The 27,468-nt window shown below is 44.9% G+C and overlaps 1 long non-coding RNA gene across 1 annotated transcript; it reads right to left on the bottom strand.

The window, feature by feature from the left end:
• Positions 1 to 18,199: 18,199 nt before the first annotated feature.
• LOC142592549 (uncharacterized) lies at positions 18,200 to 23,486 on the bottom strand. Its single transcript, XR_012830719.1, has 3 exons — positions 23,172 to 23,486; positions 22,299 to 22,412; positions 18,200 to 19,923 (listed from the first exon to the last, which is right to left on the bottom strand). It is a non-coding gene; the product is annotated as an uncharacterized LOC142592549 (long non-coding RNA).
• Between the last annotated feature and the right edge of the window lie 3,982 nt (positions 23,487 to 27,468).

Below are 27,468 nucleotides of genomic sequence, written 5' to 3'. Positions count from 1 at the left end.
CCGACGGAGAAGAGACAGAAAGCTATTCGCTTTAATATTTCTGAAACTCGTCCTTATAGGCTCGCCACGCTTGGGCGCAGAGCGTGGTGTGATCGCATTTATGTAGAAGCGGCAATTGTTTTTTAACATGCTGTAACCACAATGACGCGGCACTGAAAGCGGAAAGCGTCCGAAATGAGAGAGGAAACTGAAAGGCCTTGCGGGACGCCCAGTGACAACTTCCAGCTCGCCACTCTTGCTGCAGATGGAGTGGCGACAGAACAACGGAAGAGCGCGCGGCGTCTGGCTCTGCGCAACATGATTCGAGAAGTACAAAGGCGCAATGCGCACGACAAGGAAGACGCGCACACTAAGGCGCCACGCCACGTCGCGTCAGCCTCTTTAGCGGCTTCTACAATATTCAAGAACCCATCAACGCGATCCAACCTTGCGCAAGGTGGCGATACCGTCGTCAAATCATGTGACCAAGGTGGCCACGTGATTCGTGATGCCGGGCAGCCGGGCGAGCCGGGCATAGTCGCGTCTGGTCGCGTCACCGCACTCGCATTGCGCTGTGGTGTATTTGCGGCTGTTCTGAACGTGCTGCCGCTGCCATTTGCAATGTAAGTGTTGCAGTGTTTTGCTGTCAAGAAAACGATATTCTGTGATTAGTTTGGGCTGTGCGATATGTTTGTGTTGTTTTAATTTGGAAATCAGTAGTGTTTTCAATTGTTATGTGACCAAGGCGGCCAAGTTATTCGTGAAGCCGGGCATAGTTGCGTTATCGCACTCGCATGGCACTATGGTCTGTTTGCGACTGTTTTGAATGTGCTGCCGCTGCCCTTTGTTATGTAAGTGTTGCAGTGTTTTGCTGTCAAGAAAACGACATTCTGTGATTAGTTTGGGTTGTGCGATCTGTTTGAGCCGGGCATAATAGCGTTAGCGCATTTACATTGCGCTGTGGTATGTTTGCGGCTGTTCTGAATGTGCTGTCGCTGCCCTTTGTCATGTAAGTGTTGCAGGGTTTTGCCATCAAGAAAACGACATTCTGTGATTAGTTTGGGTTGTGCGATCTGTTTGTGTAGTTTTAATTTGGAAATCAGTAGTGTTTTCAATTGGAGGGCGCGGAGTGGAGGGCACTAATCAGCTCTTCAAGTTCATTGTCATGTTATGTGAGGCGCCTTTTCACTGACGCTGTAATAAGGCGTTAAGGCGGTATAAGGACGAAAGTTATAGGGACGAAATCGTGCCTGCGTGTCCCTAGCGTCGGGATCGGCCGCTATGCGTGATCCTAACAAGAAAGCGTTTTGCAGAATGCGAAGAAAGGCTGCAAAATTTCTGTCTGTGCGCACCTTGCCGATCTCCGCAATAAAGCCGTCATCGTGGTATTTTAGTCGCCCGTTTAGCAAGAGTGTCGCAGACAAGAGAACTGGTTCAAACAGGCTCTTTTTTTAATGATTCAGTACTAGTGCGGTATCCCAAAAGGTGAGGTCAAGTTCTCGCCTTATTTTCTTCCCTCGCGCTACAGCGCACTGACAGAATTTTGCGTGCACCATACCGTGCTTTCATCGTTTGCGCTTCAGGTTCTCCATTTTGTTTTCGCCCCCTTTACCCACGTGATGGGTATTTCATGGTCTTACCGGGTACCACGTGTGTCTATATATTGCGTCCAATATATGAAACGGCCAAATTCGATTTTATTTGACGCCTCAAATGGTAGTAATGTATTGAGTTCCTTGTGGCTTTGTGCTTGTTATCAATTTTACTATTTGGCGAATGGATACAGCATGTACGCTGCATAACTCGCTTGTGGATACTGCATACGTGAGTCAAGTATGCCCTTGGTATAAAATAACTTCTATGTTTTAGGTAGTACGATTGTTTGCAGTTTGGGACATGTGTCGGAATGTACGCTGTGCGCCCTTCGCGCTTTACTTAGCAGCAGCGTGCCGAGTTCGTGCGGGTGCCATGTGTGCGCATGGAGTTCGCGAAGCGCTCTCGCAGTTTTTTATATATATATATATATGTGTTCTGTCCACGCGCTTCGCACAACAGGGCATGTCGCAGTTCTTTGTCCTTGTGCAACACATTTTCCTAGCTTACGTCTGTGCATTATTTGATACCGGTTTCACACGGGGCTCTTTAAGCCGCTATCCAGTCCGTTACAAATCGAATTTCTCGGTCGTGATTGGCTCCTTTGCGCAAGCTACGAGAGTGAGCCAGTCGCATCGATAATTTCGATCCGGATCGGGCTTGATCGCGATCGAGAGTGGTCGTGTGACACCGGTTTTACACATGGCTCCCACAAAAGGAACACATTAAGTTGAATGCTACTGAGTGAAGAGCAAGTGCATATATATGCCAGTGGTGGTATGTGGGCAAGTATTTCTGGTGAAGCCAATACTTGTGCATTCAAAACATTTAAATTACCAGCATAGTGCATCAATGTGTCCACTTCGACAAAATGGAGCTCCAGTGCAGATATCTGAGCATACCTGTCCAGGGCAGCAAGTGTGTCTACATTGAAACCACTACCAGCATGTGCGGCAGTTCTATTTCCAGCAGCGGGACTGCACAATAATCAGTAGGGTGCTCTCAAGCTGTTTATCTATGAAGCTCTGCCTAGACTGTGTGCCAAATATTTTTGGACGGGAAAGTGGGGGTGAATTGGTAAACAACAGTCGAACTGTGCCTGGACTTTGTGGCAAATGTTTTTGGATGTGAAAGCGTGAGTGAACTAGCAAAGAATTTCCTGTGGGCTACATGTGTTGAGCGTTTTTCTCATTCAGAGTGCTTTCTTTTACTTTAGGAGACTGGAGATGTGCGCAAATTGTGACATGTCAGTGTGCTAATTAATGTATTTTCTGGTTTGCAAATTTTTCGTTGCAACTTTGTTTTTGCCAGAGAGGTACAACTTTGCCTCTTGTAAAGGGCTTTTTACATAAAACACTTACTATTTATTATGACCATTGCATCCTTTGTTACACAAATGCAGCTTCCAGTGCATTCCAGTTTATTTCCATGTTTATGTAAGTTTCTAATATGAGGCTTGCATATTCATTTCTCACGTTCTGGAGTGGCAAGATGCAGCATTACTGTCTCATCATTCGCTGTACTACAGTAGTGTTCACTGGTTACACTGAATCCCCCGTTTAAGTATTCTGTACTAATTTCACTTTATTGGTATTTTATGGTTATTTTTTCTCGCCATTACCTTCTTTGATATATCCAAAAGGCAATATTTCCAATTTGGCATTGTTCCCATTTTATTTATTTCTGTCACAGGATTGTTTTATGATGGTATGCGGTGGTATTTCTTTTCGTGCTCTTTTCTAGCTTCTGGCTGATTGGTAACATTGCTTGGAGGCAGTTACCATACGATTCATACTCTTGCATTGTTCAGTCTACTTCCATTCGCTCCGATGTCACTTCTGCATAACTCTCGTCCATCTAATAGCACGGGCTCTTTACTACGATAAATTAGACACTTTAATACACTCCAGGTTTTTCTGTTCATTTTTGTATGTGTACTTGGAATTTTGTTTATGTGCTAGTGAATGTTCACTTTCGAGTTCATTACGAATCCTTTCTGCGACTTTTGTCGTTGTTGATGTACTTTTACTTCTATTTGCATTTCTCACACAGTTGTTCGAAACTTGCGTAAGCATTACATTTTAATAAAGTGTTTTTGCTTTGTCGCAATGTTCTCTTTTCATGCACTCTTGGCATGAAGGGCTTGGTCTGGCCGCCTGCCAAGACGTGACCATTTGTTCTTTGCAGGATGTCATTCCCATTGTGGTTGTAAGCATCGTAGCTTACTAAAGGCGGTATTAAGGATTCATTATTCCTAACAGGCTCATTTTCGTGCGACTTGGTAGAGGATGCGCCGGCCATGCGGGGAACAGTGCTTGGCACTGCGCCATGGCTCTTACAGTCAACACCGACGCTTCTACTCATCTGGCGCGCGATTGGAGATCGTTGTTCAAAACGCCCGATCAGTTTCACCTCACGCGATTGGTTTTGGCCGTGCCAACGGGTGCGGCTGACGACGTCTGCGCGGCATAGGCCAGTCGCGTGAGGCGAAACTAAACGCGTGTTTTGAACAACGACGTCTGATCGCGCCCGTCACCCGCGAAAATTAGCTTCAGATGATCGTAAACCTTTCAAGACCGCTTCTAGACCAGCTTTTTTATAACGTCCTAAAAACGTTTAGAAAGTGGTTACGAATAGCTTTGGCAAAGGGATTACTTGTGTCTTTCCCAATCCTATTTCTAGACCAGCTTTTCAAATACGTCTTGCAGACCTGTTGTAGATCGTCTCAAGAAAGTAATTAAGCCGGACATTAGCAGAGATATACGACGTTTTCCCGCCGAAGTTCTCTCATTCGTGTCTTCTTTAACCCGTTTTTATCGTCTTGGATAAATGCTACGAAAACGTTACGTATCTCTTTTGTGCTACCTTGGAGCTGGGTACGTGCCTGTCTTCAATGAAATTCTTTTGCGTCGACATGAGTCAGTAGAGCTAAGCCTAACTGCATATATGCAGCTGTTCGATGGCAAAAAATATTTCAAGTTCTCTTGGGCTAGGCTGAGTCGAACCCGCATCATACATATTGACACGTGTACTTATATTTAAGGGGCGACCACGCTTCGCCGCCTAACAAATGTTATCGCACAGCGCGGGACGCGTCTGCATGTATCGGAAGTTTCTGGAAAATTATCGAGGCTTCTATCCGCTGTCTGTTGTCGTCGAACCTTATGTTATCTGATTTGATCGCGTGATTCGAATGTTCTAGAACTTTGTGGAAGGCATGTGGGTCCCAACAATTTGTCAACAACAGGCTCGCTGGGTCCCAACAACAGGCTCGCCCAATAAAAGTTAGTTTTGTCTTTCACAGTATTTGCTACTGTGTTCTTCACCATCACCACGACGTGACATCTGGTGGAGGTGCTTTAGGTTCATGTACCGGACGCCCCCGACAAGCCGTAATCCAAGCCCGGACAGCAAAGACAACACCAGCGCCGTTCCGGAACATCGAGCAAGCCGCCGGCTACAGCAGCTGTCCCCGGAACACGGAATTCTACCAGAGACGACCAAGAAGATCGTCAGAGAAGCTCGTCCAGAGACGACCAAGAAGACAGCCCCAATGGCAGCCGGAGCAGCCCCAAGCTCTACTAGAAACCAGAGTGCAGCTGCCAAACGAGACGATCGCGATCTTCACGGAGGAGACGGCCCGTCTTTTCCGGCACGCCGACCCGGAAATGTCGGAGGAGAAAAAAGTCCGCTTCCTGATGCGGGGCGTCAAGCAAGAACTTTTCGCCGGACTTATTCGTAACCCTCCGAAGACCGTAGCTGAGTTTTCTACAGAGGCATCGACGATCGAGAAAACTCTGGAGATGCGCACCCGGCAATATAACCGCCAGGGGCTCACGCCGCAGTACGCCATCCAAGGACTGGGTTCCGACAACCTTCAAGAGACCATCAGGGCCATTGTGCGCGAAGAACTGCGCAAGGTCCTGCCTTCGTCGCAGCCTCAAGTGGCCTCGATCGCCGACATCGTGAAAGATGAGGTTCAGCGATCGCTTAGAGTTCCTGAGGTGCAACCTCAGCTACCGCAGCCCCAGCCAGGAGCGATGACCTACGCTGCCGTCGCACGCCGTCAAGGCCCCCCTCCGCGACCCGCGCCAAGGCCCTGTAACGCCGCAATTCCGTCGTCCGCCGCCGCCGCCGCCAGCACGCCCACCCGTCGCCCAGCGCACCTACACGAGGAAGACGGACATTTGGCGAGCCCCCGACCACCGCCCACTCTGCTATCACTGCGGAGAAGCCGGCCATGTGTATCGCCGATGCCCATACCGCGACTTGGGACTGAGAGGGTTCGCCGTCAACGCGCCGCGTCCACAGCTTGGAGAGCGTCCGCGTGACATCGCCCACTATCTCGCCGCTACACAATGGAGCCCTCGACGACCGTCCCGTTCTCCGTCACCAGGCCGCTACCTGTCGCCGCAGCGCCGACCATACACTGGCCCAGCCCGGGGCCGATCCGTCAGCCATATCCGGAAAACTAAAAGCAGCAACCGATGGAGGTGCGGTTGCTGTTCGTTGAACTGACGAAGATCCTCCGCCGCCGACGAAGACGACGAAGAAACCATCTCGACGACCTGATGACGACACGCCGCCGTCCCGACGAAGTCAGGAAGCCAAGACTACACCGACGAAAGACGACTTGACGACGCCACGTTCCAGCTTCAGTTCAACACGACGCAGCCGTGATCCGACGCCAAGACCCAACTGCAACGCCCGACAAAGAACCACCGACCTCGACGTACTTCTCGACAGCCACGCAGTCAGTGCCTTAGTCGACACAGGGGCTTACGCCGTCATGAGTGGGCACATCGCCGCCCATTTGAAGAAAGTTAAGACTGCATGGGAAGGCCCTCAAATTCGAACCGCTGGAGGACACCTCATCACGCCGACTGGAATCTGCACGGCAAGAATAACCATTCATAACCGGACTTACCGTGCCACCTTCGTTATCCTCCAACAGTCTTCACGAGACGTCATTCTCGGTATGGACTTCCTGGATCAACACGGCGCTATCATCAACCTGAAGTCGAAGTCAATAACGCTGTCGGAAGATAAAGCGATGCCGCCGGAGAGCCCTCGTAGTCACCACGCCTTGAGTGTGCTCGAAGATCAAGTGAGCATCCCGCCTCGCTCCAGCATTGTTATTTCGGTCGGCACCGAAACACCCGCTGACGTAGAAGGCGTCATTGAAGGCGACCAAGGCCTACTGCTAGACCGTGAAATTTGCGTCGCAGGAGGGATCGTTCGACTGCATGGAGGGAAAACTGAAGCGTTGCTGACAAACTTCAGCCAAGAGTTCAGGCACATCAACAAGGGCACGACGATCGCGTACATCGAGGAAATTCTGGAAACCAGTAATGCGTTTGTCCTCTCGGATTCCGCCGCATCTACCCGGACGACGATGGTTTCCGAACCAGACTAAGACATTAATCCAAGTCTCCCCTTGATTAAGCAACAGCAGCTCAGAAGTCTGCTCCGACGATACAAAGGCTGCTTTTCGAAGACATCGACGATTCGACAAACACCAGTCGCCAAGCATCGCATAATCACCGAGAGGTGCGCTCGACCACTCCGCCAGAGCACTTACCGAGTTTCGCCGCGAGAACGTGCAGCTATAAGAGAACAAGTCGACGAAATGCTGCGCAACGACATCATCCAGCCGTCGAAAAGCCCGTGGGCATCCCCTGTTGTCCTGGTAAAGAAAAAGGACGGAACTCTACGTTTTCTCGTCGATTATCGTCGTCTGAACAAGATCACGAAGAAGGACGTATACCCCCTCCCACGAATAGACGCATTGGATCGGCTCTGCAACGCTAAATACTTCTCGTCGATGGACCTCAAGTCTGGCTATTAGCAAATAGAAGTCGACGAAAAATATCGCGAAAAGACGGCCTTCATCACCCCAGACGGCCTCTACGAGTTCAAGGTTATGCCATTCGGACTGTGCTCGGCGCCTGCAACGTTCCAGCGCGTCATGGACACGGTGTTAGCAGGATTGAAGTGGCAGACCTGTCTCGTTTATTTGGATGACGTCGTCGTCTTCGCTGGAAATTTCGACGATCACCTCAGGTGGCTTGCGACAGTATTAGAGGCCATCAAGTCGTCAGGGCTTACTTTGAAGCCGGAAAAATGCCGCTTCGCTTACGATGAGCTTCTGTTCCTAGGCCACGTAATCAGCAAATCTGGTGCCCGTCCAGACCCGCCAAAGACAGCTGCCATCGCACAGTTCCCGCAACCCATCAACAAGAAGGCAGTGCGTAGATTCCTTGGCATGTGTGCCTACTACAGGCGCTTCGTCAAGAATTTTTCACGCATCGCCGGGCCTTTGACACGTCTAACTTAATGTGATGTTGACTTCAAGTGGGAAACGCCGCAGGCCGACGCATTTGAAGAACTCAAACGACGCATGCAGTCGCCGCCGGTACTTGCGCACTTCGACGAATACGCCGATACAGAAATCCATACTGACGCCAGCCCTTATGAAAATGGTTATGTCCTTTATGTTTACTGTATGTCTCCCGCAGTTCACATGAGGAAATGTCCTTTATGTTTCCTCCATGTTGAAATTTGGCCACTGCTTTTATGTTTCCTTCGTGTGTCCTCCCTTTATGTATCCCTTATGTTACCGTACTTTGTTTCCTCCATGTTGAAATTTGGCCACTGCTTTTATGTTTCCTTCGTGTGTCCTCCCTTTATGTATCCTTTATGTGGCCGCAGTGACTAAATCCTGTATTTTACGTAGACATGCATAGATGAAGAGTTCCGTGTACACATTTTATATTTATAAATTTTTCCTGAGTTAAAAAGTTTTCCATTGGTTTTCATTGTAAGGTTACTGTTCCCTACATGATGCAGTGCACAGATTGAAACTCTGCTATGGCACAGAAATTCATGCCAATTTGTTCTAAAATTACAAACTAATTAGACTTCAAAGGTTATTTCAGTATAACATTTGGAGTACCACTGTACGTTCCTCACTGCAGTGCTGCTGTTCTAGTTATGTCTTTGTGACTAATATAAAATGTAATGTTTGGATGGAAAGATCAGGTTGGATCAGTGCTTGCACTTTTAAAAGAAAGTTTTGACTATACTTTGCAAAGGTTTGTCTGAAACTACGAGCAGTTTATTGGATTATCTGGATGTTACTTCAATTTGCCAGGTCTGCTCACAGCAGACCCCTGGAATGTGGTGCTTGAGTGAGAGCTCACAAGGCCCCTGAAAAACAAAACAAAAGCCAATCTTTTTCACTTATTCAAAAATATTCATATAAGAAAGAACAGCCTGGCCTTTATGCACACAGCTAAGAAACGTGGAGCAGTCAAAAACAGATCATAAAAACATCAGGGCAACACAGAAGCTTTTAACTAATTGTTGTTTGAAGGAGACTGAGCTGCCAGTTCACTCAGGTATTGAATTGCTCACAAATTCTTTTAAACATTTCTGCAGCAGCTGCTAAGTAGTACATGACCTATAAGAGTAGGCAACTGACCAACAAATCTTTGTGTGCCTGCTTGTACAGATGTCTCGTAGTTATATCTCAAGTGGTTACACTGTTATATGGTAAAATTCAGGCGGGAATAAAACCAGCCGCAAACATCAGACTACCTGGGAAATTATCACCAAAACTTAAATATCTAGTAAATCAAATGAACAATCGATTACGACGGGTCTAAAACCTAGACCGCGATTTCGTAGCGATCCCTTTTCCGATGCTACTCCTTTTGCTCATTGATCTGACAGACATTCCGCTATCGTTATTAACTAGAACAGCCAGCCGTGGAAGGTGGGTTATAAGAGTGGTAAACATCGAGCGCAAAGCATCGCAAGAAAATCGCATCCCTTATTAGGCAGTGCTACAAGCCACTGTCTTTAACAATCGCAGGAACTCACATCCTGTTCGGATGAAAATATTAATGAAAACGAGCGTCTGATTGACATGCCTCAATTACAAAGAAATTTCGCTGTTGTAATGCCGGTCTATATTTGCCCTACAATATAAAAGACAAATATACGAGCACGTCGAGGAACACAAACAACGCAGACAAGTTCTCGCGAAGCTGGACTTCAATCTGAACACTATCAATAAAGTAATCTTCACACAAGCTAATATCTGTTCAAGTGTCAAACATCGCAGACGCACCTGCATTTATCCGAAGTTTCTGGAAAGTTATCGATGCTTCTATGCGCTGTCTGTTGTCGCCGAACCTTATGTTATCTGATTTCATCGCCTGACACAAATGGTGTAGAACTTTGTGGAAGGCATGCGGGTCCCAACGATTAGTCTGGAACATTCGATGATTGCTGTATAAAAGCCGACGCACTTGACCCGCTGTTCAGATTTTCGACGATCGCCGACCGTGTTCGCCGCTATCGTTGTGCTATAAGTGTAGCCTGTTTTTGTGGGCACAGGTTCGCCCAACAAAAGTTAGTTTTGTCTTTCACAGTATTTGCTACTGTGTTCTTCAACGTCACCACCATGTGACAATATTCAGAAAATTTCATCTGAACATATAATCAGACGAGCTCCGCGTGGGTACATCACGGCGGCGGAGCTAGATGATGCAGTGTGTCCGGGGGGAAGCGCCAGAGGGCAGCCCGGCTGCATAGAAACCTCATACATGACATCTTTCGGCTGTTGCAATGCGGTGTGTAGAGTCATTGCTTCAATGCTAACCTCACTAACGGCGACATTCATCGCGAGGTGGGTTGTGTCGGATTTTTCTTGTTTGTTTAAGCATTAAGTCTGCTGTGCCGCTACCAAAATGATCTTGAGTGTTTACAATATGGACAGATATAAATTCATGTCAGCAGTTATGAAAACGTAATGTGTTAGAGAGCCTTCAGAACTCATCACCATTCATTTTGGCATAACACCTCAATGTTACATGTTGCGACACATGATACTGCGCCATGTTAGCACAACCGTGGCCGCTACTGCATGCTGTCATCTGTATGGGAATATAAGTTATGTCTTAGTGACAATGTGGAGAGATTAATTTAGTCAGATGTGCATAGCACGTACAAGTGCAATGATGGAGGAAACTAGTACGCGAGACAACCCTGCTAGTCATGAAATGGTGCTTCGCTTCCCGCGACGTCCACCACATATTTTTCCTAGGCAAGGGAGAGTCAAAAGTTGCGAACAGTCATCCAGGCGTTATTCCCCCTAGGCTAAGCTGCCTCGCCATTCTCGCTACGCGCTAATCTTTCTTTGTACCTAAGACAAGCCCACGCCGCACTTCCTCGTGCATCCGAAGGCTATTGAGTGTGAGTGTTCCGACAACAAAGTCACAGGAAACTCAAAATAACTTGTTCTTGGGCATAGTATCTTGATATATGGTGAAAACACTCTAGACAGAATAAAATGAGCACAAAGGACAGGGGAGTGGACATCATGGATGCTACACTCATTTCACTGCGGTCCCCCAGCCGTGTAGACAAAAATTTTAATTAGTGGGGTGGTGAACTCTATTGACGAGGCACAGAAATTGCTTCACCCCATTGAATAAACAGACGAGGTCTTGTGACGAAGCTGCCATCGGATTCGTGTGAAGCAACCACGGTCGGAAAGCGAAGCATGCTTTATTTATGTCAAAGTTATTGTCCAGCTGTACTGGTACGAGAGTAGTCCCTACTCCGTCTGCTTTTTCTCATCGGCCAACTAAACGGTTGGACGGCCAGCAGGCATTACCAGCCACTATCTTTGTGCGCGTTGCCTATAAAAGTTCAGATTGTACAATCATCACCCACCACCTGGATTGGCATGTCAGGCGAACAGCCAGGCTAGCATATCCAGCATGTCATTAAAGCTGATATTTCTCTCCCTCTTCTCCGGTACAGTGTTTTGTTTAGGCTGTGACCAGATTTTGCGGTGGTTCAGTGTGACGCTCCGTACCACTTTCGTGAGCAGTAGTCTGGGCGTGATCGTGCATAATAAGTAGGTACTGTCTATTTTACTTGTTGAAATTTGTAAAGTCAAACGTGTTGCCAGGAACCATTTGTAGATTTTGCGAACAGATTTCAAGCGTCAAAAAATCCTGCCTCCTGTATTTCTTACTTTTAACGGTGCCGTCATTGGGGAAAATTAATGGGCTGTTGCAAAAGCGCATTTTTGTTCCCCGAATATTTATCGAACGTAGCAATGTGTAAAATTTGCGTGCCACCAGATATATCCAATGAACAACAAAACACAAAAGACATGTTCAATTAGGCTTTCGCGAAACAAATAGAGTTCTCTATACAGGAGAATTTTTCCTCACTTCTGCGCCAATGCGATGTATCATATGCTTAGGAAAAATAAACGGCTCAGAAATGCTGCAAATCTTTCTAACGGTTGCGGTATTTGTCTTCGTTGTCAGCCTAGTGAAATTGTCCCATCTCCGTCCAGACACTAACCGTTATGCCCATGACATCGCATTTCATATATTAGGTAAAGGAGAGACAACGTCACTCTTTAAGAAATATCTGTGATCAGTACTAAAAATAAAATTTAATTGCTTTATAAAGCTTGAAAATTTAGGAATGTAATCAGTACTTCTTAAGTTAAAATTTTTAAAATTTTTAATTTAACTCCTGCGGGGACGGTGGAGTATCCGCCTCCAGTGCAAGAGGACCGTGATTCAAATCCCGGTGCCGCGCAATTCTCCACCGGGAAATAAAAAAAAAACCCGTGTGTTGAGAAAATTGCACAAACAGGCCTGGAGTGCGGCCTGATCCCGGTGACCAGAACCGGTAACGCACTCTCTCACCAGAGCAGGATTGGCCACCCTGGTGCAGTACTTGGCCACAACCTCCTATATGAATACAACAATCAAACCCCGGCCCTCAGTCCCCAGCAGCCGCGAAGCAACTGACCACGGCGGCGGTCAGATCTGTGACGCTGCAGAGGGTGCTAAGAATACCTGGCTCCGGACAGGCCGCCATTGGAATCTGAACCTGGCAACGTTTAAGGTTAGAACGCTATCTAGTGAGGCGAGTCTAGCAGTGTTATTGGAGGAATTAGAGGGTAGTAAATGGCATATAATAGGGCTCAGTGAGGTTAGGAGGACAAAAGAAGCATATACAGTGCTAAAAAGCGGGCATGTACTGTGTTACCGGGGCTTAGCGGAGAGACGAGAACTAGGAGTCGGATTCCTGATTAATAAGGAAATAGCTGGTAACATACAGGAATTCTATAGCATTAACGAGAGGGTGGCAGGTCTTGTTGTGAAACTTAATAAGAGGTACAAATTGAAGGTGGTACAAGTCTATGCCCCTACATGCAGTCATGATGACCAGGAAGTCGAAAGCTTTTATGAAGACGTGGAATCGGCGATGGGTAAAGTCAAAACAAAATACACTATACTGATGGGCGACTTCAATGCCAGGGTAAGCAAGAAGCAGGCTGGAGACAAGTCAGTGGGGGAATATGGCATAGGCTCTAGGAATAGCAGAGGAGAATACTTAGTAGAGTTTGCAGAACAGAATAATATGCGGATAATGAACACCTTTTTCCGCAAGCGGGTTAGTCGAAAGTGGACGTGGAGGAGCCCGAATGGGGAGACTAGAAATGAAATCGACTTCATACTCTGCGCGAACCATGGCATCATACAATATGTAGACGTGCTCGGCAAGGTACGCTGCAGTGACCATAGGATGGTAAGAACTCGAATTAGCCTAGACTTGAGGAGGGAACGGAAGAAACTGGTACACAAGAAGCCAATCAATGAGTTAGCGGTAAGAGGGAAACTAGAGGAATTCCGGATCAAGCTACAGAACAGGTATTCGGCTTTAACTCAGGAAGAGGACCTTAGTGTTGAAGCAATGAACGACTATCTCATGGGCACCATTAAGGAGTGCGCAATAGAAGTCGGTGGTAACGCCGTTAGACAGGAAACCAGTAAGCTATCGCAGGAGACGAAAGATCTGATCAAGAAACGCCAATGTATCAAAGCCTCTAACCCTACAGCTAGAATAGAACTGGCACAACTTTCTAAGTTAATCAACAAGCGTAAGACAGCGGACATCAGGAACTATAATATGGATAGAATTGAACAGGCTCTCAGGAACGGAGGAAGCCTACAAACAGTGAAGAAGAAACTAGGAATAGGCAAGAATCAGATGTGTGCGTTAAGAGACAAAGCCGGCAACATCGTTACTAATATGGATGAGATAGTTCAAGTGGCTGAGGAGTTCTATAGAGATTTATACAGTACCAGTGGCACCCACGACGATAGTGGAAGAGAGAATAGCCTAGAGGAATTCGAAATCCCACAGGTAACGCCAGAAGAAGTAAAGAAAGCCTTAGGAGCTATGCAAAGGGGGAAGGCAGCTGGGGAGGATCAGGTAACAGCAGATTTGTTGAAGGATGGTGGTCAGATTGTTCTAGAGAAACTGGCCACCCTGTATACGCAATGCCTCATAACCTCGAGCGTACCAGAATCTTGGAAGAACGCTAACATAATCCTAATCCATAAGAAAGGGGACGCCAAAGACTTGAAAAATTATAGACCGATCAGCTTACTGTCCGTTGCCTACAAAGTATTTACTAAGGTAATCGCAAATAGAATCAGGAACACCTAAGACTTCTGTTAACCAAAGGACCAGGCAGGATTCCGTAAAGGCTACTCAGCAATAGACCATATTCACACTATCAATCAAGTGATAGAGAAATGTGCAGAATATAACCAACCCTTATATATAGCTATCATTGATTACGAGAAAGCGTTTGATTCAGTCGAAACCTCAGCAGTCATGGAGGCATTACGGAATCAGGGTGTAGATGAGCCATATGTAAAGATACTGGAAGATATCTATAACGGCTCCACAGCCACCGTAGTCCTCCACAAAGAAAGCAACAAAATCCCTATAAAGAAAGGCGTCAGACAGGGAGATACGATATCTCCAATGCTATTCACAGCATGTTTACAGGAGGTATTCAGAGGCCTGGAGTGGGAAGAATTGGGGATAAAAGTTGATGGAGAATACCTTAGCAACTTGCGATTCGCTGATGATATTGCCTTGCTTAGTAACTCAGGAGACCAATTGCAATGCATGCTCACTGACCTGGAGAGGCAAAGCAGAAGGGTGGGTCTGAAAATTAATCTGCAGAAAACTAAAGTATTGTTTAACAGGCTCGGAAGAGAACAGCAGTTTACGATAGGTAGCGAAGCACTGGAAGGGGTAAGGGAATACATCTACTTAGGGCAGGTAGTGACCACGGATCCGGATCATGAGACTGAAATAACCAGAAGAATAAGAATGGGCTGGGGTGCGTTTGGCAGGCATTCTCAAATCATGAACAGCAGGTTGCCACTATCCCTCAAAAGGAAAGTGTATAACAGCTGTGTGTTACCAGTACTCACATATGGGGCAGAAACCTGGAGGCTTACGAAAAGGGTTCTGCTGAAATTGAGGACGACGCAACGAGCTATGGAAAGAAGAATGATGGGTGTGACGTTAAGGGATAAGAAAAGAGCAGATTGGGTGAGGCAACAAACGCGGGTAAACGACATCTTAGTTGAAATCAAGAAAAAGAAATGGGCATGGGCCGGACATGTAATGAGGAGGGAAGATAACCGATGGTCACTAAGGGTTACGGGATTCCAAGGCAAGGGAAGCGTAGCAGGGGGCGGCAGAAAGTTAGGTGGGCGGATGACATTAAGACGTTTGCAGGGACAACATGGCCACAATTAGTACATGACCGGGGTTGTTAGAGAAGTATGGGAGAGGCCTTTGCCCTGCAGTGGGCGTGACTAGGCTGCTGCTGATGATGATAGGGTTTTACGTGCCAAAACCACGACCTGATTAGGAGGCACGCCGTAGCGGCGGACTCCTGAAATTTGAACCACCTGGGTTTCTTTAACTAGCACAGAAATTCTGGTAGACGGATGTTTTCGCATTTCGCCCAATTCGAAATGCGGTCATCGTGACCGGGTTTAAGTCCGCAACCTTGCTCTCAGCAGACCAACACTATAGCTACCAACCTGCAAGGCCGGCTAAGTACTTTTTAGGCAAGTAGTGAATGTTCAATTGTCAGGCTAATTATCGTCCTACATGTATTTTAATATCTAAGACTAGGCCATTATGCACCAAGGACTTTTATTCCACCGAAGCTCACTTCCGATCAGTAGAGCGCATGAACACGCGTAAACGCCTACGCGTACGTGCTCACGCTGACGCCAAATGAGCAGACGCAAAAACACGCACACTATGATAAGCACAAAACGAGAAAGCCCAGCCTACAATTTAGCTTCACTACTATAATGTGTAAGGGGCAAGAAGTTACCTTTTCCCCTGTACGCCCTCGTTGCATAAAATAATATAGAGGATAGAACCAACTGGAAATTTTTGGCTGTAACAGCCGGAATAGGGAATTTAGATAAAAAAATATTCAGAATGATAAGCAGGAAGACGTACATAGTAAAATATAACTCATCTGGTTGCCGGGACGTACTGCTGTGCCGGGAGGAACATGGTGGCACACGCCTCTGCTGCTTCTACGCTTGGGACGACCAATCTTTCTCCATCCCCATCTCTGCGGGCAAACCCGTACGTGCTTCTAAGCGACACGGCGTCCTCAGCAGCCACAATGCAATATGCGCCTGCGTGCCTCCGTACCCGAAGTAAATTAGATCGCGAATGAGTCCCGCCTTCCGCACTCTCAAGAGGTATGCATCAATAAAGTCTATGCAATTCAGCGTATACACGGTACTGTACAGAAATGGCGACAAGCCAATATTCCGACACTGACGTGGACGCACTGCGGGCTGTGCTGCCGGGAAGGCCTTGACTATTCTATACGGAAATGTTCTGCGTTCGAAACTGGGAGAATGATCACACACTCGCCGGAATGGCCTAGTCACTTTGGCATAACGCTGCTGAATCTGCGGGCACGGGATTGAACACCGGCCATGGCGGCCCCATTTCAATCGGGGCGAAATGCAAAAACGCCGGTGCTTTGTGCCCCGGGCGCACGTTTAAGAATCCGACATCGTCGAAATTGCGTGCCTGATAAGCATATCTTGGCTTTGGCACGTGAAACTCAATAATTTTTAATGGCCGTACATACATTAGAGTACACGAACTACTTGAAGAATTGGTTAGGGACTCTAACACGCAGCTTTTATTTGCCAAATATGGAACACAGAGCAGACTGCCCAAGGCGGTGTAGGGGGCCTGATAAACCGTTTACTTGACGGAGTACCCCCCTGCACGCGGGACCACTTGTCAATTGAGTTGAAGCCCTGACCAAGCAGACATGATGGGATACCATGAACCAGGACTTGCGCCTCGACATTTATTCATAAAGGATTTCCTTAATTAATTAATTTATTCATTCAAAGCGTTCAGTATGCCCCCGAATAGAAGTAAAAAAATGCTTCACACAAAGTAGTAAGCGCGTACCACCGAGCAAAGTGGAAGCTGCCCAGAAATGTACTAACACATCCCTGTCATTATGTTACCTACAACACTGAGGGCGCAGCAGTAATTAGTCTGAAGCAAGTGCTATTGTTCAGCGTGACACGTAAAGAACAACACTTCAATCGAAGTTTCTAGCAATGGCTACAGTGTTCAAACATATAATCTTAAACACATTGAACCACCGTTTGGTAGTTGTAAAATTGAAGACAGTGCTTCGAATGTAAACATACTGCGTACCCCGCGGATAAGTGCTGTAAAGGGTGGCTATAGGCCATAGAAAAATAGAGCACTTGGACAGATGAATTGCAGACTCGCGAATGTATTATTTGCACGACGGATAATTATTGCCATCGCCACCTTGGGGTCTAGTGCCTCCCGTTTGCCCGCTGGCTGACCTGGCAACGACACACACGCATAACGTGGGCAGCTCGAGTGTCTTGTTGGTTAGCTGAGAAGATGGGCTGCCGGAGCGAACCGCCACACGAAACGTGCTGCTCACTTCCTGGCACCGATAATCACCCGCGACGCTGCATAGAGTCTCAGGGCAGTTGCACTTCACCACAGGCAGCTCGGCAGGGATGCGCGCTGGGTCTGCGTCTACGGTCACTGTGAAGGCCCTTACAAAAATTTTTAATGTGTTTTTTTAGAAAGTCTTTTGAATGTTCTCTATAGAACTCTATTGTGTTTATTTTGATTGCCTATAGAATTTTCCTATAGAGTTTCAAAAGTTATTTGGCCACCGCATTCTTATAGGAACTCTAAAGACGCATTTCTATAGAACACTTCTATCGAGTTGCTTTAAAGATGCTAAAGACAAATTTCTATAGAATATTTCTATCGAGTTTCTTTAGAGATGTTAAGACAAATTTCTATAGAATATTTCTATCGAGTTTCTTTAGAGAAGCTAAAGACAAATTTCTATAGAATATTTCTATCGAGTTTTTTTAGAGATGCTAAAGGCAAATTTCTATAGAATATTTCTATCGAGTTGCTTTAGAGATGCTAAAGGCAAATTTCTATAGAATATTTCTATCGAGTTGCTTTAGAGACGCTAAAGACAAAATTCTATAGAATATTTCTATGCAGTTGCTTTCGAGTACCTACAAGCAAATGCCTATAAAAGCTAGGCCGATATGTGTAAAGAACTTGCAATTTGCCAAAGTTCTACTGTAGGCAATAAGGACTACAGTAAATGCAGTGGCAAAATAATTGGTGCTACAACCACAAAGTATTCAGTTTGAAATGTTTATTGCACTTCAGACTAGATACATACTTCATATATGTGACATACACGCTTCAGACTAGAACTTGCAACACACAAACTAGCTGCCAACATGCTTCTCAGGTCAAGCTGGTGGTGCAAACACGCGAAACATGAGGTAAAAGTATCAGTGGCAGACTTGATTACAGTTGACACCTGGCAATAACAGGCTTGACTAGGACAAGAAACCATACCATTAAAACTGCAAAAGGAGTGCCTGTTCCAGCAGTGCACATTGAACGGTTGGATACTAAAGCCTGAAAATAGACTGATATGAATGTGCACTGCAATGTTGTGTCAGCCTGACGAAACGACACAGCATTTTAGTTTGTTTAAGTGCAAAAATAACACTGGCAGTCGCTGCGAAAATGTGGCAAATAATGGCTTTCACAGATAAGTACACCATGTACCGAAACCACACAGCATATTAGTCTATGTTTATGTGTAAAATTAGCACTAGCAGACCCTGCAAAAATGTGGCAAACAGTGGTTTTCATAGAGCAGTACAGCATATATCGTACAAAGTTTAAAAGCTTGTATTTCGTTGTAAGGGAAACAATTTTGAGATCAGAGCCAATATTCTAATTAGGGTGAGAAATACAAACCAGACCGACACACGCAATGACTAAAAAAGATTTAGCTCAGGAGCTCCTATGTAATGCACATAAACAGTAAAAGAGTTTTTCTCGGCAACTATGGAATCAAATTTCATGAGGTTTGATACATTTAAAAATGTTGAAATCATAGTTTTACATTAAAACCATCCGTATTTATTAAAATTTGCTGAAAATAGCAAAACTTGAAGGAAAAGGACTGAGTTTGCAACGGTAAAAAAATAAAGAACAACTAGCACAAGTTCGTTAATTCTGTAAATTTTCCTACTCAAATACATCCAAAATACAGAAATACTTTTGAGACAACCACAGCACTAATTTGAAGTTTGTGGCATTTGAGAATTCAACTTGTTGCAGGAAGAACTATTTGGCAGGTTTAAGAAAAATAACACCACAAAGCTTACTAATCCCCGTCTCTGTGCCAGAAAGAGATATCACAGTTCTGCAGACTCCATCTGCTATGTCTAAAGTCAACAAACTTTATATATGAATTTACAGCTTACATGAAATTGTTGCAATGTTTGAGAGTTTCGCACATCTACTCATAAATTAGTGATTGTATATTAGAGCAGCATATGGTATCTCTAATTTGCCAGATTAAATTATGGTATTAGGTCCAACAGAAATGTGATCTCATTTTTTAGTTATGAGTAAGATTTGTTAACCTTACTGCTCTGTTTCTTGAAAATTTGCAGTTTTCATGAATTCGTATCAAAAGCAGACTAGTTGTCTGAAAATGTTTTATCATGGTACTGTGCTACGTGAATTATGCTTTTTCAAATAACATGTTTACTTTGATGCAATGATATTTCTTTATTTTATCTGATTCCTTGCTGAAAAACTGCACAGTATTCACGAGATATGAAAAAATAAATATTAAGTGAATAAGTAAACAAATAAATATCGCGGTTTGTCTTATCATTCCACCACCAGCATGACCTGTATGGAGCTTTGGCTACTGCTCACATGTTGCAAGTTCATTCTTACATGATCACCTGCTATTTCACTTCCCAGGAAAGGAGCGAGGAAAGGCTAGTTTTTGGCCTCATTTGGTCCGTCTAGTAACGGCGACGCTGGAGCCTGGAAAATACAATTGAAATTAATTTTCAAGAGGTGTAATGAACATTCAGCCATAATGTATTAGCAGGCACAAACACGCCACAAATATCTATATAGTTGTAGCATTATGCTAAGTTTCATTTCAGTATTTCAGAAAAAAATTATAACAGAAAAGTGGCAGAACACCCCACCTCCCCACCACTCTGCCAAACAGCGGCAGTTCTTTTGAGAATCATTTTTGACAATATCTTTACTTTCCCAAGATACTGTGACATCAGCACTGGGCCAATGTGCCTGGCAGTAGAATATCATTGCTGATGACAAAAAGCATCTCCAAACGCCAACAGCCTAGTCACACATTAATCTCATCTTGCAATGACAACACATTCCCCATTTATAAGATAAGCAAGCAGGAACACCCATGAGCTAAGAGTCCTATACAGATGTCACACTGTGCATAGGAAACAAATTTTTTGAAAAGAAGGGAATGACCTACTGGCTTCTATTGCTGAGCGGTAGACAAAATTAATATTCCATCCGCTGTTAGCCATAGTTGGTATGTACTATGCTTAATATGCCAATAATAAATTTCTCACATGGAGCTTGAGCAATCATGATGATGCATGTAAGTATCCATTGTATGGGGAACAATAATGTTTTAAGTTGTTTTCGCAAATTATGATGGATAACTGCCAATTAGTGGTATTTGGAACACAGTCACAGTGTCACTGTCAGATATAATGGACACAGTATATTCGTGCTTTTTGAGTTATTGAAACAAGAAGTTTCTAATCTAGTACAGGTATGTACACTGATATGTATCCTAAACGCAATGATAAGACTTCCCAATTGCAATTGAAAAGTTAATTCAGTTTTAATTAAAAAGGGTCCTTCTTGCAACATGGCATGTGAAAAACAGAAAACAAAAATTATACTAATCATGTCTCTTTGAAAATTGATTGCATAACTGCTCTGTAGGTCATGCAGAAAATTTAACAAGAAATAACGTGCCTAAAACTAGTTGCAACAAACAAATTTGTTCCTACGAAGGTTGCAGACAATTCAGTAAACAGATTGTGACCCGGTCTTTTTATGTGGCATTCCTCAGCGAATTTGTTGGTCAATTGGTTGCCGCAGCTGAACAAAACAGATGAACAGTCTAAATCTGGCGTGCAGCCCCAGTCCCATCGGTGCATGGTCAAGTGGGACGTACATACTGATCCGGGGAGTGAATTATGGTGCTGTCTTAGGCACGTGTTGAGGCACCGGCCAATCTGCTGCATGTACATTTGACCAAATATACACATTATCACAAGAATAGACTACACTACCTCTGACAGACACAAGACAAATTTAGTGGTATCTAAGCAAGCCTTTCTTGTTGGGGTGCCTATATGCACAGCAGTGTGCAAGAGAATTGAGAAAGGCAAGCAGGCAAGGGAGGCTTGCTCGGTGAAAGATACCACCAAAATTGGCGTGTGTGTCACAAGCAGCGTACTGTATCCCTTTCATATGTGGTCAAGTGTACATCGGGCAAACTGGCCGGTATCGTATGTGTATAAGAGACCACCATATTTCATTCAAAAGACCAGTATGGTCATCCAACTTGGCCGTACGTTTCCACAACGGGCTTCATGTTGGATTACAATCGTTCATCTGTTTTCATCCACTGTAAAAATTGACAAGTGAAATCGATGAGGCATACCACATATATAGTAAGACATGTGGGTGAGCCGCCATTTTTAATGCAACAAACAAAAAAGGCATCCTGTGTAGGTCACAAGGTATCCATATCAGTCTGTGCCTATGTACTACTGAAGTAAATGCAGCATAGTAAATACTGACCATCATAGTAATTTTCAAGAAATTAAAGCTCACCAAATGTGTATTTCGCAGTGGCTGTTACTAAGGGAACAGAGAAGTAACTGTAAAGATATCAATGATAAACAAAGGTGTGCACACTACGTGCTTAGACCTGTGACATATTTAGTCCACTACACTTCGAATTCCTACATGCACAGAAAACTGCACGAGATTGTAGCACAAACAGAAAAAAAATTATGCAAATAAGGAGTACAGCATAGGAAATAGTTTTCAAAGAATAAAACTACAATAAAAAGTCATAAATACACTAAGTACAAAGCAAAAATTATATTTAACTTGCAGGTAAGCAACTTACGCAAAAGAAATACTAAACATCGGGAAAGGTTAGGTATAGTTTTATACAGAACACAATAATGTGGGCATAATGGCTATGCACACAAATAGGTAGCAAGTTCAATAAGGTTGCATAAATATTCAGTCTCTTTAGTAAGCTGCAGTACGGAATGTGTTGACAAAATTCACCATGAATGACACCAAGCCCCCTTTTTGGAACACATACATTTCATACACACCTGACATGACCATCCAGATCACACGCCATGCTGCTGCAGCCATATATCCACAGGGTCTGCATTTCTGGGGGCTCCTCGATCTTGTAGTTTATGTTGTGGGTCACGGCCTCGCCACTACAAAATGAGGTCCATGTTAGCTTATAGCAGTGGCACAATAAAGCCGTGATATCGTGAAAACATGCAGTCAGCACCTAAAAGGGTCATGAAAACAATGTCTGCACTAATGTGGAAAGAGAGCAAATGCTTGAAATTATCGAATGTCATGACAATAGGGACCTCTACATCAAATAAAGTTTTGGACGCGCCACAGCAGCAGATTACAATCTAATCTTAATGTTTTTTTCCATTACTTAGTATAGGCAACGTTCCCCTGTCATGTTTAGTTAAGTCAGTTATGTCAACACATCTTGTCTTGGAAATAAAGCTGTACTAGTAGCAAGCTGTGATTGGCTTACATTTTTTCCCTAGAACTGTTCGTTAGCCAAAAACCTCGTAAGCAGAGATTGTGCACAACGTCGAAGCATTTATAAGTGAGGAAACGTCATTGAAGAAAGAATCGATGAAGAGGTAGACGGGTCGTTACTATGCAACTTTAGCAGACAGGCGGGAGCTCACGCACAGCTGCACAAGGTGAACACGATTTCCGAAGCTTTTCTCAGCGGAAGCAAACGCTTATCAGGATTATCAATTCCGCACTGTGGCAATAGAGTTGCGTACACAATTTTTACAACCAGCGCGTAGCAAGTATCAGCACAGGGTTCACTGTTGACGTGGGTGTTCCACTTGCTACGTTCGCAAGGCACTCTATACACACACGGGAAGCACACACAACACGGATGAACGCACGTGTAGTTGGCGAGCACGATTGCTTACCGTTTCAACAGTACGGCGAGGTCGAAAGGCGCTCTCCAAGTTTCCAGTGATGCGTCTGCGATCCGCTGGGTAGTGGACGAGCTGAGGCACGCTAATAATACGCATTACTTCTTTGCGCCGTCCACCAAGCTTTCCACGACAACCAGCGGAGACAAAGGGAACGCACTCCACGGCATGAAAATCGTTGGTCCACATTTAGCTGGCGCGCCACGCATACGGCGTGCTTACAGCGAGACTCAAGCCATCTTCTGGCACTTTCGTGCTCGCGAACTACGTCTCATTTCATTACAGCAAACCTAATAACACACGATCAAAAAAACACATCGATGTAGCTCGCACAACAACCGTTGAAGACAAAGCAATTACAACACGCCGTATCTTCGTATTCTACCTGTCGCGTTTAATACGAAAATACCGGCGCTGCCATCGCCGTCTGTATAATAGTGCGGCTGTTGTGGCCTCCGTGATTCCTACAATAATACCCACTACAGCAGGTTTTGTGCCGTTTTGGGCCGAACTACATACATATGTTGCTAGACAAGAAGAAACATTGACATGCTCATATTGTGTGCTATAGTTTAGGGCAGAAATAAATTACATGCAATATTCTTGCTTTTGAATCGTTTATGCCACATGTAGTCAGCAAAAAGCATGGCCTTCAAGATCCGGACAATTTACCCTGCGTAAGCTATTGCTGGGGTGTGATTTTAACGATTTCAACCTCGGTCACTGGCCTTAAAACCCTAACTGACTTTATGCGCAGCCGTTACCTGCACTACATGCGCCCTCACTTCGTTTCTCATTGAAGTAACTTCCTGCTGTCGTTTAAATGTAGCCCAGAAATTGTCCACACAACCTCGGAGGTACATATGTGCAGTGTGTGATGTTTCCGTGCGCTTGTGTCCGTCGCACAGCAACATAATTTATATACGATGATTTTTAATTTTACCCGTGAGGCACAGGTTACGCTTATGTGTTCCCTATCTTGCTTTCGTGGCGATGTGCTTATCATGCGCGGATCGCGCTCATGTGGTCCGTGACTTTTCAAGATTCCTTGAAAAAAAAATCGTTTCTGCAGCGTGCATTTGTCGCATTTGGATGGTGTGTGCCAGAAATGTGCGGCGGCGTTCGATGTGTTTCCGCCCCAAGTGCTGCAGTCACTGCATGCCAGCAAATAGATATGACGCGATTGCTAAGGCGCAGTTTTGCTTAGTGTTTCTTGGTATACATCTTTGTGATTTACCTGCATATGCGATATAAACCACAATGCGCGCTTCCGTTATATTTCTTTGGTTTTCCTAATTTAGATTAGTGTGATGTTTGCCTTCGTCAATGAGTGTCTTTTTAACGATGCTCTTACTTCATAGTAAAAAACATCGGAAATGCCGATTGCAAGAACCAGCGTCTTCCAGTGCCTTCCAGTGTGAAATCAGCGCGTTGTTATTTTTTTTTTAAGCACTGGATCGCACTGGGTACGCTGGCGCTCGCTGGGACTCACTCGAGACCAGTGAGAACGCTGGATAAGAGCTGGGCAATGCTGGGTCACACTGGAAGAGACGGTCGCATTGGAAACTGCGCTGGTTGTGTTTGTGCCGCGCTGGCTCCAGTACGCAAGGACGAGCGCTGCTGAATATTAAATGCTTTATACAATTTCATCACTTCATACTAGTCTCTTGTCCTAAATAACGCTATATCTTAGGGTCATAGAACTATTTCGTGTCGCAGCATGGAATAAAGGTGCGTGAGCTGCCTTGTTTATTCCTGCACATGTGACAATGAAAATCACTTTCGTTTTTTGCATTTTGCCTTTTGACAAGGCGGATAGCTAAATTCTTGAACGAAACCATGCAAACGCAGAGGACGCCGCTTTTTTAGTAGTTCGCACGTAACATATGATAGGGAGTTATCGCCATTGTCGCAGTGTTGTGGAGTGGACATGAAATCCAGAAGTCGTTCAGACGCGCTCGAACAGACCCCGAGTTCGAAGCCTACCGCTGCTTGATATTATCGCACCGATAACAAGGCTGAGGCGATTCGTGCGCTTCCACTTTCCCTATTGTACTAAAAAGAGTTCTGAGGCTCAAATACACACATCTTAGCTTTCGCCAGCTGCCCGCGCCGAGATCAGTCCCCACCGAAGCTTAGGCATAGCGTATCCGCCGAGTCCGTCTGCACGCTATCGGCGCGTCTAACCTCAAGAATCAAGGAGTCTAACAAGGATAAATTACTTTATATTTCAGATTTCGCATCGGTGCTTTTAAATAAACAATTTTTTCATGTCTACAGTGCCAGCACAAGAAGTGAGGAGCGCCGATGTGACGCGTCATAAACGCAGGTATATGTGCTGTCGCCGAAGGCTCCCAGCACTAGCCTGCGCTTCTCTGACGAATATATATGACTAGACAGACGTGTAGACTGAAAGACATCACTGAACTAAGAAAACATAGCATACCCCTCGCGTGAAGAACAAGAAACGGCTATCGAAATCGGCAGTAACAGCCCATTCATGCAGCGTCCCGGGTCGGTGGTTCATTTAGGACTTTTTTCGAAGTTAAAATACCAATCTCAAGTGAAAGTCGATGTTATGGCACTTCCGAGCACACTATTGAATACGGAAAGCAAATTTTTCTTTGTGGTACAGGCGTGACTTTTAGTTGCTGGGCGATAGCGCATCTACCACGTCTGTGCAAGACTTCTCTCTGTGAAACTAAAAGTGCTTCTCGATTTTGGTATGCTAAATTATCCGCCTGTGGTCGTATGCTGGCGTGGCGTAGCAGTAGTGATCCGGGCTGGGGATCTGCAGGTGCGACGATCGAATCCTGGTCAGAGAACTTCTGTTTTTACATGTTCTTTTTTTCGTTTTTCATTGCACTAAAACGCTCTCTGTTTCTTTCTCTACTCAAAAAATACATACGGTGTCTAGGCACCGCGTATTTAACGCGCTAGAGCTGTTTTTCGCACCAGTAACCAGCGCTTCCCAGTACGCCGCGCTTGCCCAGCGCCTCATGCATCCAGCGCGCGGCACTGGACCCATAATCCGGCGATGCACTGGATACTGAGTACTGTTTATAGAGTGAAAATATAGAGCCGTTCTTAGACAGGCCGCACTTTAGCTTCTTTAATGTCCTATAAACGTTCCTTTATAGAACTCAGTACATATGCCATATGATGGCACATCTTTAGAACGGGAATGGAGAGCCAGTCTAGAGACAGGCCGCATTAGAAGTTCCGAAAACGTTCTATAAATTTTTCTATAGAATTTGGTGCATAAGATGTCAACACGACCTCTATAGAATTATTATGGTGGATGTAGAGCCATTCTATAGACAGGCCGCATTAGAAGTTCTGAAAAGGTTCTATAAACATCTTTTCTGTAGAATTTGGCACATAAGATGTTAATACGACCTCTATAGAACGTTTCTGAAAACGTTCAATAAAAATTTTTCTATAGAATTTGGTACATAAAATGTCAATACGACCTCTATAGAACATTTATGGAGGGTGAATGGAGAGTCGGTCTATAGACAAGCCGCATTAGAAGTGTTAAAAACTTTCTATAGACATTATTTTATAGAATAGTGTACATATGATGACAATAAACCCTCTATAGACTGCTTATAGAGCGTGAATGGAGAGTCAGTCTATAGAAAAGCCGCATTAGAAGTGTTAAAAACTTTCTATAGACATTATTTTATAGAATTTAGTACATATGATATCAATACACTCTCTATAGAACATTTATAGAGAACGAATGGAGAGCCATTCTATAGACAGGTCGCGTTAGAAGTTTTAAAGACATTCTATAAAAATTACTTTATAGAATTCAGTACATAGGACGTCAATACACCCTCTATTGCACATCTATTGTGTGTGAAATGACTTGTTTCTATAGAAAGGTTTCTATAGACTTCTTATAGAGATTCTATGCAGACGACTCTATAGATCGCGAGTTCCTATAGAGTCCCTTTTGACTCCATAGGAACTCATTAGGAGTTCTAAAGGAACTCTAAATCCATTTTCATAAGGGGGGGCAAGTGGCGCGATCGCCGATTTCGGCCGACTGAGGCACTGGCGAACAGGCACCCGTTACCAAGACCCCAAGTTGAACTGTTAAGTGAACAAACAGGATACCGATGGTGGCGAGTATGATGCGTTGCATTATGAAATGACAACTTCGGATGGTGTCGGTCGGAAGAGCTGCTTGTCGTTTAAATGAAAAGCAAGGAAGGTGGTGTCGAGGGAAGACGATTACCAACTCGCAGTCTTCTCTTCTTCCTCGGCGGAATTTCCGTAGTTT

The sequence above is a fragment of the Dermacentor variabilis genome, chromosome 9 (assembly GCF_050947875.1).
Source record: "Dermacentor variabilis isolate Ectoservices chromosome 9, ASM5094787v1, whole genome shotgun sequence".
Taxonomy (NCBI): Eukaryota; Metazoa; Arthropoda; class Arachnida; order Ixodida; family Ixodidae; genus Dermacentor; species Dermacentor variabilis.
This window is presented reverse-complemented; position numbering and strand designations above follow the sequence as displayed.